At 37.8% G+C, this 21,566-nt stretch overlaps 1 pseudogene; it reads left to right on the top strand.

Moving 5' to 3' along the window:
- The first annotated feature begins 13,429 nt into the window (after window positions 1-13,429).
- On the top strand, window positions 13,430-14,070 carry LOC100353456 (mRNA turnover protein 4 homolog pseudogene; annotated as a pseudogene).
- The last annotated feature ends 7,496 nt before the right edge of the window (window positions 14,071-21,566 follow it).

The raw sequence follows: 21,566 nt of genomic DNA on the forward strand, positions 1-21,566 counted from the left end.
CGGCCAATTATTTTGCCTGGCGTTAAACCAAAAAGAAGAATGTAATCTACAAGAAGGAAAACTCTAGTAGGTTTGTTAATCTTTTTAAAAAGATTTATTTATTTATTGGAAAGTCAGAGTTACACAGAGAGAGGAGAGGCAGAGAGAGAGAGAGAGGTCTTCCATCTGATGGTTCACTCCCCAATTGGCTGCAATGGCCTGAGCTGCGCTGATCCGAAACCAGGAGCCAGGAACTCCCTCTGGGTCTCCCTTGTGGGTGCAGGGGCCTGAGGACATGGCCATTTTCTGCTGCTTTCCCAGGCCATAGCAGAGAGCTGGATCAGAAGTGGAGCAGCTGGGTCTCAAACCAGTGCCCATATGGAATGCCGGTGCTTCAGGCCAGGGCATTAACCCACTGCACCACAGCGTTGGCCCCGTGGTGTATTAATCGTCAATATGCATCTCTTAAGAGACATTAATTTTGAGCATATTTAACTTTTTATCATTTGAGTTTTATAAAAACTAAAATCTAAGAGGCAAGTCTCCTGTAGATATTTTCTTTCCTACTATGTAACTATAGCTAAAGAAGTATAAAAATGAAGACACTAGCAGGAATTCCAGATATTTAGAATTTCCTGGGGGAGTTACCTTTTTTGCTGCCACTGTCTGGAAAACATACTTGTAGGGTTTCTGAGAGAAATACATTGTTCTTCCATATAGAGCAAAAGTAGGGAGGGAATAATTGTAGAGAGAATAAAGAGAACACTAGAATCTAGTGGTGTATTAGGAGTACCTAGGGCATGGGACTGAGAAATATACTTTAAAAAAAGCTAGAGAGACAGAAAAAAGAGATGAAGACACAGTAGAGCAGTAGAGCATGAAGTCTGAGTGAGCACATCAGGATAGTAGCCAGGAGAGGCAGAGTCATTATTATTCAGTTTAAATTTCTAAGCCCTGAACTTGGTGCAGCAAGAGTAGGTAGCCCTTGTTAATACAAGATTGGCTATAGTTAATGTCCATAGCCAACTCTGTAAGAAAGAACACTTGAGATACTATGTGACATAGAATAAAGGCAGATCAGAGACATGAATTGGTCTATTGACTTACAGCTTGATGGTTAATGTAATTTGTCTAGAAAAATTATTATAAATAAACTCATATTTGTTTAGATTATGTATAAATACAGAAATTTCTATTATACTATAGATTTTTAAAGGATGTATTTAAAAGGTACAGTGACAAACAGAGGGAGAGAGAGAGACACACACACACACACATAGGGAGAGATTGATCTTTTGTTTACTGGTTCACTTCCCAAATGGCCACAATGGCCAGGGCTTGTTCAAGCCAAGAACAAGAGCCTGGAGCTTCAACTGGGTCTCCCACATGTGTGGCAAGATCCCAGATATTTGAGCCATCATCTGCTGCTTTCCTAGGGCACATTAGCAGGGGGCTGGGTCAGGAGTGGAACAGCCAGGACTTGAATTGGCGCTTCAAAGTGGGATGCCAACATTGTGGTTGGTAGCCTAGCCCATACACCACAATGCAGGTCTCTGGACTGTTTTATTCATTTCAAAATGCTTCAGTTATATTAACATTCTTATATTCTAAAATTTTCCATCTCCAGTCTTTATTTTACAGTATTTATATTCTTTAGTTAGCCCGTAACTTAAAATCTTTCATCTTTTTTGCCTTTGAACTCATCTTCTTCCTTGACTTGCAAATTATGAAGGTTCTGAGATCATATTGGGGCTGGGTTCACAGGACAAAAAAAACAGTGTGCAGAAGTGAAAAGAAATGGAGGATAGAGGATTGTGTGTGAGTATGTGTGTGTGTGTATGTGTGTGTGTGTATGCGTGTGCTTATTATAGTTGCCGGGTAGTTACATTATAATGCAGTTCCATTTAAGTGACCATATGATTAGTACCACTCACTTTCATTTAGATGATTAAGTATAACCAGCAAAATGAATCACATAAAGTCTAAAGGCTCACATTAAGTCATAGAAGAATTTTAAGTGAGAAAATAGCATAATTTAATTTATGTTAAAAAAATTCACTTACCCTGCTATGAAACAGATTGAAGAAAACTATGGAAGGGAATCAGGCCTCTGAGGTGGTCTAGGCTACAGATGATGTGGAACAGATCAGAGTAGTTATGGTGGAGATAAGAAAGAAGTGGACAGATTGGAGTGTTCTTTAGAGGTAGAACCAGTTCTATACTATGGAAAATATATTTTATTTAACAGTTATTTTTAATCATAAATATAGTTTTTGTGTATAATTATTGCAAAACCAATCTCTTGGAGTTATTATGAGGTGGTATGTGTAAACTCTTACAATGAGTCAGTGAGTTTTTAAATAAATGTTGGGGAAGCAGTGGGGAAGGTGGAAAGAGAATATGCTCCGACAATCAGAAAAACCTATCTTCTAATCCCTGTTTCTTCTCTTACTGAGACCTATTTAAATCACTTATCTACTGTTCCAAATTACCCAAAAATGCAGTAACATCAACAAAAATGTTTATTTTCTCATGCAGTTTATTACTTAGGATTGATTTACCTTAGGGGCTCTCAGGTGGTTCCCCCCATGATATTGATCAGGGCTGCAGGCAGCTGAAGTCTTGGTTGGAGCTGCAAGAGCTGCTTATAAGCTGGTTCACTCAACATGGCTGTGGGCCTCAGTTCCTTGCCATGTGCACCTTTCTATAGAATGTGTTAAGACTTAATGTTTATGCCCTCCCCACTTAAATTAACACGGTGGAGTTTCCACTTTGACTATGTGGAGAGAAGGTCTTTGAGGAGGTGGAAAAGATTCAAAAAGATCATAAGGGTGGATCTCTAATCTGAGAAGGCTGGTGGTTTTTTAAATGCTCTCCCTCCCTCCCTCCCTCCCTCTCTCTGCCTCTCACATATGAGGACACAGCAAGAGGAAAGAGCAAGGAGGAAATTTCAGTGTCCCTTATGATCTAAGAAGTCACACACTGCTGCTTCTACCATATTCTAAGTTACTATATTCACTCACACTGAAGGGGAAGAGAATCAGACTTCACATTTCACATGGATTTGAGGATACATCTTGTTGTTTCATTTTAAAATTTAATTTTTACTTACCTTCTTAGAGTGTGCATTAGCAGGAAGCTGGTATCATCAGAAGTGGGACTGGGATTCAAACCCAGGCACTCTGAGATGGGATATGGCATCCCAAGCGATGTCTTAATCATTGAGCCAAACATGTGCCCCTGTGAACATATTTTAACATCACCATAGGCTTTTCGGTGATATTCTTTTATCTCTTATGAAATGGGGGCTAATAATACAGTGCATTGAAAGAATTGAATTAGATAAATTGTGTGTTATCATATGACAGGCTAGGATTCTGATCAATAAATGCTAGTTTCTTCCCTTGAAGCTATGAAATAAGAATTAGGACAGCCAAGTTCTTTTTGGTGGCTGCTAAGAATGTGTTTTATCCTTTTTGTGCTCATAACACTTTTTCCATTAAATGAACACATCTTAAAATCTATTTATCTAATTTAATTAAGCACGTGAATCTAATTGTGAGCATTTTTTTCTCTTTGAGATAAAAATATAAAGCCCTCTTAGGAATTTTTCTGAAGGTTGGAACTGTAAAATATGTCAGTGATATATTTCCTTAATTTTCTATATATAGGAATTTTAAGGAATGAAAATTTAAATTAAAATAATGTATCTCTAGTACAAGTTTGTGAAGATTAGTACTATCTAAAAATAGAAAAGAAATTCATAATTAAAAGAGCATTTCTAACTCTTGCTTTATTATTTTAGCATGTTTCCAGCTGTGGGTGACTTTACATATCCTCAGGCATAATCACATTTTGGTATGCACAGAGTGACTTTCTGAACATCCATTAATGCTCCCATAAACTCTTTGCATAAATCTGTACCAATCAGGATGTGATTAGAACCCTATTGTGTTACAAAATCTAACTATATTGAAGTGAGATTCAGAAATTAGTTTTGACTTTTACCAAGTAATTTTTTGTTCTTGTTTTTCAAAGAAAATCATTCTCTGAACTAGGGGATTTGAATGAGATGATAATGAATAACTTATGAAGTGGGAAAATGACCATATCAGGGGACCATTGTACTGATATTTTTTAAGATATGTCATTTATTTTTGAAGGAAGTATTTTAAAAGTTAGATTGACTATAAGTTTTTTTTTTTACAGGCAGAATGGACAGTGAGAGAGAGAGAGACAGAGAGAAAGGTCTTCCTTTGCTGTTGGTTCACCCTCCAATGGCCGCCGCGGCTGGTGTGCTGCGGACGGCCCACCGTGCTGATCTGAAGGCAGGAGCCAGGTACTTCTCCTGGTCTCCCATGGGGTGCAGGGCCCAAGTACTTGGGCCATCCTCCACTGCACTCCCTGGCCATAGCAGAGAGCTGGCCTGGAAAAGGGGCAACCGGGACAGAATTCGGCACCCCAACCGGGACTAGAACCTGGTGTGCCGGCGCCACTAGGCGGAGGATTAACCTATTGAGCCGCGGCGCCGGCCTTGACTATAAGATTTAATATAATTACTTTCAATATGTGATATAAGTATTTAATTTTAAGCAAGTGATTGAAAGTAATTTTAAAAAATTTGGTGTAGGGTAATACCCACTAGACTGAAAAGAATTACCCTAAGTCTAGCAAGGTCTGTCTTGTTCATGATCTCAGGAATAATGTCAGGACTAAACATATAAGGCCATTGATATTTGGGCTGCATTAATTAATGAATAATAAGTATAATACATAAATGAATAAATCAGGAAAGAGAGATCTGGGCAGGTGTTGTAGTGCAGGGTTAATGTGCCACTTGGACACCCTCATCCCGTATCAGAGTGCCTGTTTGAGTCTTGGCTTCTCAACTTCCAATACAGCTTCTTCTTAATGCATCCTTGGAGGCAGCAGATAATGACCCAGGTACCTGGACTGCTGCCACCCACATAGGAAACCCTGATGGAGTTCTGGGCTCCTGATTTTAGCCTGGTCCAGCCCTGGCTGTTGAAGGTTTTTGAGGAGTTGAACCAGCTGATAGAAGATCAATGGCTCTGTGTCTGTCTCTCTATTTCTGTTGCTCTATTAAGTAGATTAAAATAAATAAGCATTTAAAAAAAGAGAGAAATGGAGCCAATGTTGTGGCCTACCTGGTAAAACCACTGCCTGCGAAGCTGGTATCCCATATGGGTGCTAGTTTGTGTCCTGGTTACTACACTTAGGATCCAGCTTCCTACTGATGGCCTGGGAAAAGCAGTAGAAGATGGCCCAAGTGCTCTTTCTTTCTCTCTGTTTCTTCCTCTCTCTGTAAATCTGACTTTCAAATAAATAAATAAATAGAGAACTTGGTTTGATAAATGAGAACATTAAGGGTGGTAACACAATTTCGCTTGGATAAATTATATTGAGTCTTTTTAGGAAGACAATTGCCTTATGTGACTAAATAATTCTTTTTTAATTTAAATTTTATATATTTATTTATTGATTTGAAATGCAGAGTTACAGAGAGTAGAGACAGACAGAGTTCTATTGGTTCTCTCCCCAAATGGCTACAACAGACTGGGCTGAGATAAGCTGAAACCAGGAGCCAGGAGCTTCTTTCAGGTCCACCATATGAGTACAGGGGCCCAAGAACTTGGGCTATCTTGGGCCGATTTTCCCAGGCACATTAGCAGGGAGCTGAATCAGAAGTGGAGCAGCCTGGACAGGAAATGATGCCCATATGGGATGCTGGTATTAGACACTATGCCACGATGGTGGCCAACTAAATGATTCTTAATGTTAATCTCTATTTGGGCAGGGTTTCTGAACATATAATTTCTAAGTGCAATACTTTTGGGTGTGGTTTCCACTTTAAATGATAATTTGATGGTAGTTTTATTTAGTTTTTAAATGGAGACATCATAGCAACAGCTAGCATTTTTATTATTCATTTATTTATTTGAAAGACAGAGGGGAGAGAAAGAGAGAGAGAAGGTGAGAGGGACCCTATCTGTTGGTTTATTCTCCAAATGTCCATAATGGCTGATGCTGGGCCAGGTCAAAACTGGGAACTGGGAACTCCATCTGGGTATCCCGTGTGGGTGACAGGGACATTAGTATTTGAGCCAACACTTGTTACTTCGCAGGGTGTGCATCAGCAGGAAGTTGGAATCAAGCAGAGCCCAGACTTTAGCCAAAGCACTTTGGTACAGAATGTAGATGTCTTAAGCAATGAGTGACCACTGTGCTAAAAGCCCACCCCAGAAGTTTACCTATTTAATTTACTTGACTGTAGGAATCTCTGTGTATCTGCATATCAAAACATCATATTGTTCATTTTAAATTTATGTATTAAAAAGGTAAGGCAAATAAAAATCTTAAAATTCTTTTTTTAAAAGATTTATTTATTTATTGGAAAGTCAGAGTTACACAGAGAGAGAGAAGGAGAGGCAGAGAGAGAAAGGTCTTCCATCTGCTGGTTCACTCCCCAATTGGCTGCAATGGCTGGAGCTGTGCCGATCTGAAGCCAGGAGCCAGGAGCTTCTTCTGGGTCTCCCACGTGGGTGCAGGGGCCCACCTTCTACTGCTTTCCCAGGCCATAACAGAGAGCTGGATTGGAAGAGGAGCAGCCAGGACTCGAACCAGAGCTTATATGGGATGCTGGCACTGCAGGCGGTGGTTTTACCTGCTACACCATAGCATTGCCCCCCCTCCCTTTAAAGATTTATTTTAAAATGCTAATACCTCTTCAGAAGATTCCCAACATATGATGGTTCAAGTTACTGGTTTTTTTAAACTTTATAATGGTGCAAAAACAAAATATAGTCAGTAGAAGCTGTACCTCAAATTTTCAATTTTGGTCTTTTCCTAGCCACATGAGGTATGACACTGGGCAGTGGCAGTGAGCTGCAACTCCCAATGACTCATGTGATCATGAAGGCAAACAACCCTTTCTTTACAGTGCACTGTGTTATCAGTGCTTTTGCATATAGGCATTCAATTATTAGACATATTCAATAGTTTATTATAAAATAGGATTTGTATTAGATGATTTTGCTTAACTTGAGCTAATGTTGAATGTTGTGAGCACGTTTAGGGTAGCCTAAGCTATGCTGTTCAGTAGATTAGCTATATTGAATGAATTTTTTCACTTGTGGTATTTTTGACTTCCACTGTGTTTTTCAGGATATTACCCTATCATAAGCTGAGGGGCATCTGTGTGTCTTACCTGTGTGGCTCTGTTCTTTCTCATGAGATCACCCACTTGTAACTGTCTTCTATTTTTCTCTGCAGAGTATCCCGCCTTTCCAAGACAAACTCTCCATCTTGACATGTGCAATCTAAATATTCTCCTATCTCCAAGTCTTTTTACTTAGTGAAATCAAAGCTACCATCCAGCTTCTTACACTGGGAGCCTGGGTATCTTACTTGGGTCTTTCCTCTTACTCCACGTACAAATTACTCACCTGGCTCTATGATTTTACCTCCTCATGTCTTTTTTGTCTGTCTCCTCTGCTATCAGCTCCTCTCTACCTGCTCCAGGATTAGGCTCTCATTCTTTCTCTTGGTTTGCCATCTGGTTTCTCAGCTTACATTTCTCCAGTTTTCCTCGGTTAAGGTCAGTGTGATTTTGTTATGTGCAAGTCTGATTATGCTACTTTTATGCATAAAATCCTTCAGTTTCTTTCCATTTGGCATCTCAGGTTAAAGGCCAGACTCCAGCAACCAAAGTTATTCTAGATCATGCATTCACATTTCTTCCTAGTTTCATTACTCAAATGAATACACCATGTTCTTAGATATATTGTTATGTTCTCTAAATACATTGTTATATTGTGCTCCCATGCACATTGTATTTATTTCTTTATTACCCAATTTGTAGATCTTCAGCCTACAACACTTTAAGAAGATGTGACTCAGATATTATACTTCATCTGAAGTTTTCCTGTAACTCCCAGGTAGAGATAGTTCTCCTTTGAGTTCTCATTGCATTTTGTGTTATTTCTGCTATACTATTTATCAAGTCATCTAAAAATTAGTTGTATACTTGCTGATTTCCTTCATTAAATGTGAGTTCCTTGATAAGATCAACTTTATCTTACTCTCTGTTTCCAGTGCCTAGCAAGGAGTTCCAAATATAATAGAAAATTGGCAAATGCCTATTAAATAAATGAGTATATCAGCATACTTATTAGCAACATGAATGATAGCACTGCATAGAAAAATGATTCTACAGAAGTAAGGCATGTTTATCAAAACTATTTATTATATCTCCTCTTAATAAGACTCACAAATTCACAAATTCACTATTAGAACTAGGAAAACAGGATTATTTTATTCATTTACAAGCAGCTTTGGTTACCTGATATTCTCTAGCATATGAATGGCACTGGGCCAAGAAGTCAGAAAGATAAAAAGTGAATGTGTACTGTTTGGAAAAATATTCCAATGTACAATAATCAAGTACTATTTAATCCTTGACACTGTTATTAGTGTATTCTCTGTGTAAATACCAGAAAGTAAGAAGGGCTCAATAGCATAGCAATGTCAGAAGAAGACAGACTCTCCTGTGTGAAAACTGAAAGTCAAGGTGAAGTGACAGGTGATAGAAGAAAAAAAATAGGAGAGAAAAGAACGTCTAGATTAGAAGCAAAGGAAGTGATAACAAGAATGACAGTGGTAGGGATTTTCTGTCATGAACTCCAGCAGTCTTAGAAGAAATCCAGACGTGTTATAGCAAAAGTTGGAACAAGTTTGCTGTAGTGGGGTGTGTGTGTGAGTGTGTATGTATACATCCATTATACCTCATAGTTTTGGAAAGTCCAGGCCTAAAACAGAATCTGGAAAACTAGTTTCCAGACTGTTGCATTTATAGGTAGTGTCAGATGATGAGGACAACAGAGATTTTAATATGTGAGTTCTTTGTGAGAAAGGACCGTGTTGTTCAGAACCAGTTTCATGCGCATTGCTAGATGTAGGTAAGTTCTTGATAAGTGTTTCTTTGATTAACTGTTGCAATGTTTTGACTCCCATGGAATATTTTGGTACAGATTCCATTTCACTGAATGTGTTTCTTAGACCAGTGGCTCACAGATTAGATAGTATAGCTTGGCTCTAGGAGAATTACAAAGAGATAATTTATTTTCAGTATTTCTAGCCTTTCTGATGCTTCCTGCTAATGAAACCTCATCTTTCAGCATTTTCATTCAAACCAAGTTGAGCCCAAGGAGAGATTTCTACTCACCGCTATCTTACAGGATCATTGAGTGAGGCTTCATTAAGGCACCAATATTTTCAGTAAAAACTAATAAATCAGACTAATTAAAATGTGAGACAAGCTCATAGTTTTACCCTCATTTATCAACTAGTTATAAGGAACCCCCATAAAAGCTCTAAGTATGAGTTGAGAAATTGAAATCACTGCAACTGCACCCTCACTGTGAAAGGCTGAGCCTATTTGTGTAAATTACTTGGGCCTTTGAGGCCTGCTCAGATATAATCCTGAAAATAGGACTTTCATCATATGATGAGTTGTTGCTGCATCATTTCAACTGTATCAGTTGTTAGCTGACCACACTCAACTTTTGATAAACGTCTCCAATGACATGGTGGATTGACATACTCCACTCTGACATGTAGTGTGTATTAGGGCTCAGTGTCATGCTCGTGCTGCTTTTCAGAAGCACAAGATATGTTCTGTTTTTTTTTTTTTTCCTGTTGGGGTTGGCCAGAGAAGCCACAGAACATCCTCGTGGACCATGGGTATCTTGTACCTTTGGAACTTTTAGCTTCAGGGGCAGGGGTGCTTCTTTTATAATTTACAGATACAATATATCTCTCTGGTTCCATTTAAAGCCAGTAGTTTTTTTTTTTTTTCATACTATTTGTTGAACTCTGTACTTAGTGTAGGGTTAATCTTATGTGTATAAAGTTAACTGAAAATAAATCTTAGTAAAAAATAAGAATGGGAATAGGAGAAGGATGAGGAAGAAGGGTGGGAATGTGGGTGGGAGGGAAGGTAGGGTTGGGTGAATCACTTTGTTCCTAAATTTGTATTTATGAAATGCATGAAATTTTTATGTCTTAAAAAAAAGTTTCTGGGGAAAAAATCTCCCTTCTCTCACATCCAAAAAAAAGATGAATAAAAGACAAGGGTTTCTAAAAAAAAAAAAGATAAAAGGTTTATAACAGTTTTACTAAGTTTATCATGTAACCTAGAAAAACTGAAGAGGTATAATCATACTAAATGTTATGCCTGTGTCTTAATGACAGGAAGGCAAGATGCAATAATGTATTCTTTACTTTTTATTACTTACTCTTTACTATTTATATACTTTTTATAACTTTGCTCAGAGTTCTTTCTCTTAAGAGCCTGTCTTCCCTCCTCCCTCATTCCTCCCAACTCACTGTGCTTTAGATTTAATAAGCATGGTGTTACATCAATACCAGAGGTTAGCAATGCCCTACTCGGGCCTGAACACATGTTTGCTGTTATCATCTGGCAGGCAAGTGACCCAATTCTAACATTCCAATCTGAAGATTGCTTCCTCCAGCCATGCCCTCAGACCACTTTCTTCTTTAAAGTTTTTTTAAAAATTTTAATTTTTAACTAGTTTTTGACAGATTCAATGTGCTCTCTTGTAACTCTGACTTTCAATCCTAAGAACATGATATTCCCTTTCGCCCTCCCTCCTTCCCTCCACCATCCACTCCACTCTCCTTCCTATTCCCTTTCTTTTTTAGTTTTTGAGATAACATATTTTAAATTTACATTACAGTGAAAAGGATTAATACTTCACCAAATAAGAAAATCATCAAGTAGAAAGCAAAAAGACCCTAGTTTTGGGAATATAGACAATGACTAAAAATAATTGAATGGAAAATGACCATTTCACCTATGTAGAGTAAATTTTACAGTAATCACAGATCATTAAAACTATAGTAGCATAGCATTCTTAATCACTGGTTTTACAAAGTTATAAAACAGGGCTGGTGCTGTGGCGCAGCAGGAAAAGCTGCTGCCTGCAGTGCCTGCATCCCATCTGGGCGCTGGTTTGAGCCCCGGCTGCTCCACTTCTGATCCAGCTCTCTGCTATGGCCTGGGAAAGCAGTAGAAGATGGCCCAAGTCCTTGGGCCCCTGCAACTGCGTGGGAGACCCAGAAGAAGCTCCTGGCTTCTGGCTTCGGATCACAGCAACTCCAGCCATTGCGGCCAATTAGGGAGTGAACCAGCAGATGGAAGACTTCTCTCTCTCTCTCTCTCTGCTTCTCCTTCTCTCCCTCTGTGTAACTCCGACTTTCAAATAAATAAGTAAATCTTAAAAAACAAAAACCAAATATATAAAACAAAGTTTTACAAAACTATATTTGCAGTAATACTGATATTTGCAGACATTTCTTCTTCTTTCTAGTTTGTTGTTTGTATTTTAAATTTAAAATTTTTAACTCCTTGGAGCAAACTCTGGGACTCTAATAGGTACATTCCAGAGGGCTTCTCATTGGAGGAGCAACACTACTGTCTTTAGTTACTACTTGGGAGGTTCTGGGGCCAGTGGATACTAATTCCTTAGTATTTCTGGCCTGCTTCAGGTGTAGGCAACATAGACTTTGATGTCCAGAGAAGATCCTTATGTCTTTAGCTGGAAATTGAATTAATTTGTACTTAAATATTACAAATGGGCATGGCACTAATAATATCCATTGTAGCATCCAATTAGTGCTTCATCAGAAATATTTAGGACCTATATATTAAAATTTGGAATGTGAAATATATTACATTCATGAGGCCATGGTATTCTAATAGAGAAGATTCAATCATTAGAACTTTACATAATTTTTAGCTCATATAAAAATATTGAAAACGCTACTGACTCCTTTTTAGGTTATCAGACCACTGTTCTTTTTTTGTTTTAGAACAGATAAGGAACATTCATTCAGCTCTTGCTATAGCAACTAACCAGATCAAAGAACTCTGCAATACAAATAATTAACAATAGGGGCAGTATGGAAATACCATGCTGAAAAAATGAGTAGTTAAGATAGATGTGATCAGTTTCAGTTCATAATTGATCATAATGATAGGATTAAGAATCAAAGGGATCACATAAACAAGAATAGTGTCTGCTAATACTAAACTGATATAATCAAAAAGGAGAGAATGATCCAACATGGGAAGCGAGATACACAGCAGACTCATAGAATGGCAGATGTCCTAAACAGCACTCTGGCCTCAGTATCAGCCCTTAAGGCATTCGGATCCGGCTAAAAAGCCCAAGAGAGTATTTTAGGCATGGAAAGCCAAGACACTCTGGCAAAAAAAAAAAAAAAAAAAAACAAACCTAAATGAAAATGGGATCTTTGTGAGTGAGATCCCAGTGGAAAGAATGGGACCATCAAAGAAGGAGGTAACTTTCTCTGAAGGGAGGAGAGAACTTCCCCTTTGACTATGGCCTTGTCTATATAAGATTGGAGTTGGTGAACTCAAGAGGCTTCCATAGCCTTGGCAACTCATGACAAGAGCCTTGAGTGATTACTGACACCATAAATAAGAGTGTCAATTGTTAAATCAACAATAGGAGTCACTGTGCACTTATTCCCCATGTAGGATCTCTGTCCTTAATGTGTTGTACTATGCGAATTAACAGTATAACTATTACTCAAACAGTACTCCATACTTTGTGTGTCTGTGTGAGTGCAAACTGTTGAAATCTTTACTTAGTATATACTAAATTGATCTTCTGTATATAAAGATAATTGAAAATGAATCTTGATGTGAATGGGATGGGAGAGGGAGTGGGATATGGAATGGTTGTGGGTGGGAGGGAGGTATGGGGTGGAAAAGCAGCTATAATCCAAAAGTTGTACTTTGGAAATTTATATTTATTAAATAAAAGTTAAACAAATAAAAATAGATGAAATTAATATGATCATAGAGGAGTTTGAATAAAAATTATAGGAAAGGTTTATAACAAAGTCTTTAAAACTTTGTGTGTTTTAGGTCACTGCTGTATATAGTACTTGCTTTGTTTAAAAATTTCCAAATTTCTTTTCACTTTAGCTTGTATTATAATTACCTCTAAATATTCCTAAATATTATCTTTTTCTCATATATATTTTTTCATTACATTTTATGAGTTGTAGGATTTTTTTTGAGGATCAAAATTTGTCTTTTATTCCAAGAGGCTTTAAAATGTTTAGAAATATTTAGAAACAATTGCTTTGTTTTAAATTGTCCATTCCTTCCCAAAACATATTATAAGTACTCATTGTTTCTCTCATTAATAAATATGAAGACAAAGAAAGTAGTCAACAGTTTCCTTTTGAATTTCTTAACAAAGATTCTTCTAACAATTATAAAGAATTTTAAAATAAAAGATAAATTGAAGTTCCTGGCATATGGCGTCAGTGTGTTTCCCATATGCAAGTGTGATGGTAGAGTTTCCTTGAACAAAGCTTGGAACTGAAAGGAAACATGAGAGAAGAGCTTTGGAAATGTGTTGAGATGTCAAGTACCTTCTTATCATCTCTGTGGCCAACATGAGCAACAGCAAACAAAAGGACATGTGGAACACCTAGAAGCACAGCTGTGTTTTCTTTGGCAAAAACAAAACAATGATGATGGCCTTGGGTTGCATCCCATCGGATGAGTACAAAGGCAATTGTAGCAGGTCACCTAGAAGCTGAGAGATGAAGTTGGTCTTCTTTTCACCAGCTGCACTAAGGAGGAGGTCATTGAGTGGCTCATGAAATAGAAGGAAATGGACCATACAGGAGATGCTAACAAAGCCACTTTCACCCTGTGCTTGGACCAGGGACCCCTTGAGCAGTTCTCCCATTCCACAGAGCCACAGATGAGGCATCTGCCTTCAAGAGAGGTGTGGTGACACTTCTGTCTGACTATGATCTATGATAACATGCTGACAGTGGAGCAGACCCAGGTCCTGAATTTGCTTGGGTATGAAATATCTAAGTTCAAGGTAACCATCAAATACATGTGAGATGCATGTCAGAAAGGTTCCAATAGATGGGAGATGACTTGCCAGAGACCACGTTCAGTTGACAGAGGAACCAGAGGCACATGAAGATGATTGACTTGTGAAAGCTGCACTGAAGACTTCCAGAGTTCCAGGACTTGACTGGATCACACAGGGCCCCTTTGGAGGGAGCAGCTATTTATTTTGCTGTGAATGAAGACAAGAGAGGGTGATGGGAATTGACTATGTTTCTCTAAAAACTAAAACTCTGCAGAATATCTCTCTGTAGACAACAAAGGCCTTTTCTTAGAAATTCCTCAAACAATTAACTTTCAATAAAGACATTTTAAGCAAAACATAAATTCAAATTTGGAAGACTAGATTAGCAGGTTTCTTGATTTGCAACTCCCAGAATATTTATTTGTTAAAACATGTTTTCTTAATCTATAGAACTTTGAAAATCATAACAAATAATGCACAATGGTAGTCTAAAATCTATAATTCAACCTATGTAACTTTTAAAAATGTGCCTGTGATTACATTGTCTTGGGAACAAAGGAGGAGAATAGGTACAGGATATTTCTCTAATTGTCTTTTTTAAAATATTAGAGTCATATTCAAAATGTTTAAGTTTAGAACCTTAGTATTCCCTGGTTTAAATCACACAGTAAGTTAGAAGTAATTTGGTACAGGTTAACATGACCTAATCTTAATTCTGTGTTTATTAAATTTTGTCTTCCTGAGTAAGACAAAGCACTGAGTTAATCAAGAGTCTGAATTGGTTTGAAGGGTAAACAAATTGAAGAGGAACAAATCCTGTCTTGGAGTGTGGTAGCCTTGGGGGAGTTGAAGAGAGGCCAGGAGAATATGAGGTGGGGCCACTTTGAATTTCTTTTTAACTCTTTAAAATGATGGTTTGAGACTGATCTGAACTGTGCTCTTAGGACTTTTATTCTTTTCAAACAATTGGTTGACTGTTCTGAAATTTCAAAAGTTCACATCTTTCTAATCCTTACCACTAAAAATGTGGCCTGTAGACCAGCTGCAATGGCATTATTTGGGAACTTCTGAGAAAGTCAGTTTTTCATTTGTGGAAGCAGGATTTTTACTGCAACAGGATTTCCAAAAGATTTGTTTACAAATTAATGTTTGAGAGGCACCGATCTGTTGATTAACTTTTCTCATGTTTCCTATTCCCATTTTTTTGGCCAGAATATTTTTTAAAAAGTCAGCAAACACATGTTAGCTTTCCAAGGCAATTAAAAAAATCCTTGTTACTCCAATGACATAGAATCCTATCTGAATATTATGGGTCCAATGTGTTTTCCATCCTGAGGATTGTTTTTTTCTTAAAATTTTTATTTATTAGAGGGAGGTGATGAGCAGAGAGAGAGAGAGAGAGAGAGCTTTCATGTACTAGCCCATTCCCCAAATGCCCACAGTGGTCAAAGCTGAAGCCAGGAGCTGGGAACCCAATGCAAGTTACTCACATGGTTGGTAGGAACCCAATTTCTTGCTTAGTTGTTGCTGCCTCCCTGGGCCTATATTAGTAGAAAGCTGGAATTAAACCCCAGCACTATGATGTGGGACACAGATCTCATAACTGCTAGGCTAACTGCCCATTCTGCATCTTAAGAATCTTAATTTAGATAAAAGCTATTTTCTGAATTATTAGTTTCTTTGGGTCAGTCCTTTGTCTGCTTTAGTTTTTTGCTTTTGTGTTTCTTTCCCTAAAATATTGGAGAGTCTTGATTGTTTTTTCGTATACATGGAGAAAGTATAGGTTTAGTTTGAAAGTGCCGACTATACTCTCTGCATTAAGCAAAGGGAAATATCCTTCCGTGATCTTGCAGGAACCATTTACAAAAGGATAAAGCTTTTATTCTGATGGGCCAGAGGTAGTAGATTTATTTCTTTAAAGCAGATGTCTTGGCTTGTATATGGAAGTCAGCACCTTTCTCACTAGAGGGACAAAATGTTTGGGGAGGAGAGAGGGAAAGTAAGGGCATAATTCCACAGGTAGATTTTTATAAATCTTAATGATGTCTGCTCCTCTTTCTATTATCATCCTTTTAACCTCTTAGCTTTCGAGCCCCTAGACTCTTGGGCCACATCTGGACTTGGTTGTATGGACCTCTACATCAAGATTTGCTGAGAATTTTAAGGATTGCTTTCTCTTCCCACCTTCCAGAAAAATCATCAAAACTCTACTCAGTGATACTTCTCTTTTCTGTTATTATTGCTTTTAGAATTTTGTTCATTAATTTGTTTGTCACTTCATTGGGAAATGTGGGGATTGAGAGGCAAATAAGTATATTTGATTCTTGATTGTTATCTGAGTTTAAGCTTATTGATGGTGACAGAATTTTAATGAGAATTATATCCTTCTTAACTCACTGGATAATTGTGTAGGAATTTTTCCAAAAATTATGCAATCTTTGTATTGTCAAAATTTTCAGATAATCACATACACCTTGAAATAAAACTACAGCTGTTCTTGACTAGAATATCAAGCAACTGAAACTGAGTAAAATGTGTTTTTTTCACATGTCAGCATGTGCACAGACACATCTCTATAAGCAGGTGTAAGAGGAAAAAATGCATTCTGGATAGTGAATGGCACTTAAATGATAAAGAAAATGATAATATTTTGAAATTTTATTGAAAGCAGTATGATTTTTATCATGTCTCAGGACAGATCTATGACTTCCTTTTTAGAATTTATAGAGTTGGCTGTATATACTTTTGATAATTAATTCATATTTCTGACATTATAATTCCTTTTTCCATTGAGAAGCCACGCTTGTATTTCCTTTTTCTAAGATAAATCACCCCAGTCCAACCCCTGTGAGGCAATGTTTTCCTTTATCTTCTGGTCAGTTCCCTGAGGGTCTTCATTCTTTTCTCTACCATTCATGCTTGTAGTGTTATTTATGTGTACTTCTTATAAAATCCTACTGGGACATGTCAGAGTTCATGATTGGGGCTCCTTCAGTTTTTCTCTTTATCTCACTAAATTTCTTTAAGCTTCTCTTGGCAAGAATATTCACACATGTTTTATTCCCATCACTGTTTCTTTTTCTCCCCAGGTCTCAATTATTTGTTATAGTGCTTAACCCAAATGCTTGCCTTTAGGCATCTTATAGAAAAAAAAAAATAAAATATGGCAATTCTGTTTGCTAAAAGCTAGATCTTCTAGTGGGAGTATAGTCCCATGCCTTTGGATTTCTGACCAGAACTGTGAGAGAAAACTGCCACTGAGTTTGCAGTCCTGTTTTAAGGTGGCCCTGAGAGATGAATACAATAGGTGAGAGACTCACAAAAAGTTAATGAGTGAGAGTAGTTTGTCTCTGATATATTTTACTGATTAAAAAAGTAAATTCAAATTTATTTTTTTTGACTTCATTTGGGGAATTTTAAAGACAGCTTCTTGGGATTACATAAAAATGATATGGATAGGAAGCTGAAATTTACACCTCTGACCTGAACAGAATGAAATCAGATTAAGATAGAAATGTGATGATTAAGTTTCCAATTCTTTTTTTATGGCATTTCCAGTGTAGTATTTTAATTTTATTCTCTCAATTAGAAGAAAGTTCAATATGAATGTAAAGAAAATATTTCCTGTCTATATAGAGACTTAAAATTAATTGATACATTGTGATAACATTTAGACTCTTAAATGTTAGGACACTACTGAGCTGGGTTATTGAGAATTATTTAGATGTACAAAATGATATAAAAAATCTACATCTCTTAAACTTATCCCAGAGTAAAAGGGGCAAGAAGGAAAGCTTAAATAACAATTAGGACAAAGTAGGCTGTAAAATAAACTACTTATAGCAGAGTAGCAAATTTGGCATACCATTATACAAATATGTAAGGAAAATGGTAGCTTTTCTTTCTAACTCTTTTAAATTGTGAACTACAACATGAACACAGAAAAAAATGCATTGAATGTAGATATAGTTTAGGGAATTATTTTAGGACAAACTCTGAGGGGCAGTCCCTGTGGCTCAGTGGGTTAAGCTGCCACTTGGGATGCTCCAAGCCCCTATTGAAGTATCTGGAATTGAGTCCTGCCTTTGCTTTTGATCCAGGTTTCTGCTAATGAGCCTGGGAAGCAGCAGATGATGGTACTGGTAACTTGGGTTCCTGTTACTCTCTTTTTTGAAGGCTTTTATTTAATTAATACAAATTTAATATGTACAGCTTTTAGGAATCTAGTGGTTTTTCTCCTCATTCCTGCACTCCTACCCCCACTCCCATCCCATCTCCTACTCCCTCTCCCATCCATTCTTCAATAAGGTTCATTTTTAATTGACTTCATATATAGAAGACCAACTCTATACTAAGCAGAGATTTCAACAGTTTGCACCCCCCCACCCCCCCACTCCAGGTATAAAGTACAGACTGAGAGTGAGTTTTACAGTTATTTCTCATAGTACAATTCATTAAGGAAGAGGTCCTACATGTGGAGCAGGTGCACAGTGACTCCTGTTATTGATTTTACAGTTCACACTCTTTTTAAAAAAAGATTTATTTTATTTATTTGAAAGACACAGTTACAGACAGAGGTAGAGATAGAGAGAGAGGTCTTCCATCTACTGGTTCACTCCCAGATGGCTGCAACAGCTGGAGCTGAGCCGATCCAAAGCCAGCAGACAGGAGCTTCTTCTGGGTCTCCAAAGTGGGTGCAGGGGCCCAAGGACTTGGGCCATCTTCTACTGCCTTCCCAGGCCATGGCAGAGAGCTGGATCAGAAGAGGAGCAGCTGGGACTAGAACCGGCACCCATATAGGATGGCGGCACGGCGCTGCAAGCCAGGGCTTTAACCTGCTGCACCACAGTGCCGGCCCCACACTCTTATTTTTGGCATCAGTGACCACCTGAAGCTCTTGACATGAGCTGCGAAGGCTATGGAAGCCTTTTGAGTCTACCAACTCCATTGTAATTTAGGCAGGGCCATATGCAAAGTGGAAATTCTCTCCTCCCTTTAGAGAACTGTACATCCTTCTTTAATGGCCCCTTCTTTCCACTGGGGTCTCACTCACAGAGATCTTTCATGCGGAATATTTTTTGCCACTATGTTTGGCTTTCCATGCCTGAAATGCTCTCATGGGCTTTTCAACCAGATCCGAATGCCTTAGGGGCTGATTCTGAGGTCAGAGTGCTGTTTAGGGTGTTTGTCATTCTATGGGTTGGCTGTGCGGACTGCTTCCCATGTTGGAACTTTCTCTCCTTTTTAATTCTATCTATTGTTTGTACTAGACACTTGGTCTTATTTATGTATCCCTTTGACATTTAATCCTATCTATATGATCAATTGCACACTTAATATAATCATTGTATCATGTAAGATGGGAGTAGTACCACCCAGCTTAATGGGATTTGGAGTCCCGTGGTAATTTCTTTTAGATTTATTTATATAATTATAAGTCAGAGTTAAATATAGAGAGAAGGAGAGGGGGAGGAGGGAGAGAGAGGGAGAGAGAGAGAGAGAGAGAGGTCTTTCATTCACTAGTTCACTCCCCAACTGGCTTCAATGGGCGGAGCTGTGCCAATCCAAAGCCAGGAGCCAGGAGCTTACTCTACATCCTCCCATGTGGGTGCAGGGGCCCAAGGACTTGGGCCATCTTCCATAGCTTTCCCAAGCCATAGCAGAAAGCTGCATTGGAAGTGGAACAGCCGGGACTTGAACCGGTGCTCACAAGGGATGCCAGCACTGCAGGCGGCGGCTTTACTCTGTATGCCACAGCATCCCATGGCAAGTTTCAGCTTTACCCTTAGGGATAAGTCTGTGGGAATATGTGCCAAACTGTATAGCTCTTCCCTCTCTCATTCCCACTGTTATTTTTAACTGGGATCTATTTTTAATTGACTTAATACACCTATGATTAATTCTATGCTAAGTAAAGAGTTCAACTAATGGTATTAATTAGGAAAAAAAAAAAGAATAAAAAAATGAAATAATATACTGTTCCTGACAGTCAAGACAAGGGCTGTTCAAGTAATTGCTTCTCATAGTGTCAGTTTCACTTCTACATGTTACCTTATCTCTGTTAGTTTTCACAGATCAGGGAGAACATATGGTATTTTTCCCTTTGAGACTGGCTTATTTCATTAAGTGTGATGTTTTCCAGATTCATGCATTTTGTTGCAAATGAACGGATTTTTTTTTAACTACTATGTAGTATTCCCTAGAGTACATATCCCATAGTTTCTTTATCCAGCCTTCCCTTTATGGGCATTTAGGTTGATTCCATGTCTTAACTATTGTGAATTGAGCTGCAATAAACATGGAGGTGCAGATGACTCTTTTATTTGCTGATTTCATTTCCCTTGGGTAAATTCCCAGGAATGGGATGGCCGGGTTGTATGGTAGGACTAGATTCAGATTTCTGAGGTATCTCCAAACTGTCTTCCATAGGGGTTTTACCAGTTTTCATTCTCACTACCTGTGGATTAGTGTACCCATTCTAACTGGGGTGAGGTGAAACATTGTGTTTTTGATTTGCATCTCCCCGATGGCTAGTGATCTTGAACATTTTTTCATGTGTCTGTAGGCCATTTGGATTTCCTCTTTTGAGAAATGTCTAAGTCCTTTGCCCGCTTTTTGACTAGGCTGTTTGCTTTGCTGTTGTTGATTTTTTTGATCACTTTATATATTCTGGTTATTAATCCTTTACCAGTTGCATGGTTTGTAAATAATTTCTCCCATTCTGTTGGTTGCCTCTTTACTTTCCTGACTGTCTCTTTTGCTGTACAGAAGCTTCTTGATTTGATATAATCCCACTTATTAATCTTGGTTTTTATTGCCTGTGCCTCTGGTGTCTTTTCTAGAAACTCTTTGCCTATGCTGATGTCTTACAGGGTTTCCCAATACTCTCTAGTAATTTGATGATATTAGGTCATAGATTTAGGTCTTTAATCCCTTTTAATGTATTTTTGTGTAAGTTGTAAGTTAGGGGTCCTGTTTCATACTCCTGCTTGCAGAGATCGAGTTTTCCCAGCACCATTTATTGAAGAGACTGTCCTTGCTCCAGGGACTGTTTTTAGCTCCTTGGTCAAATATAAGTTGGTTTTAGATGCTTGGATTGATTTCTGGCATTTCTATTCTGTTCCATTGATCTCTTCATTTGTTTTTGTACCGTACCAGGCTGTTTTGATTATAACTGCCTTGTAGTACGTCTTAAAATCTGGAAATCTGGTATTGTGATGCTTCTGGCTTTGTTTTTGTTGTATAAGATTGCTTTAGCTATTGTTGCATAAGATAGCTTTAGTTATTTGTGTTTCCAAATGAATTTCAGCATCACTTTTTCTAGATCTGAGAAGAAAGTCTTTGTTATTTTGATTAGTATTACATTGAATCTGTAAATTATGTTCGGAACAACAGACATTTTGATGATATTAATTCTTCTGATCCATGAACCTGGAAGTTTCTCCCATTTTTTTTTGTCTTCTATTTCTTTCTTTAAAGTTTTGTAATTATCATCATAGAGATCTTTGACCTCCTTGGTTAAATTTATTCCAAGGTATTTAATTTTTTTTGTAGCTATCGTGAATGGGATTACTCTTAGAAGTTCTTTCTCAGCCATGGCATGTGTGTATACAC

This window comes from Oryctolagus cuniculus, chromosome 12 (assembly GCF_051225735.1).
Source record: "Oryctolagus cuniculus isolate XC-2025 breed Fujian yellow rabbit chromosome 12, ASM5122573v1, whole genome shotgun sequence".
Lineage (NCBI taxonomy): Eukaryota > Metazoa > Chordata > Mammalia > Lagomorpha > Leporidae > Oryctolagus > Oryctolagus cuniculus.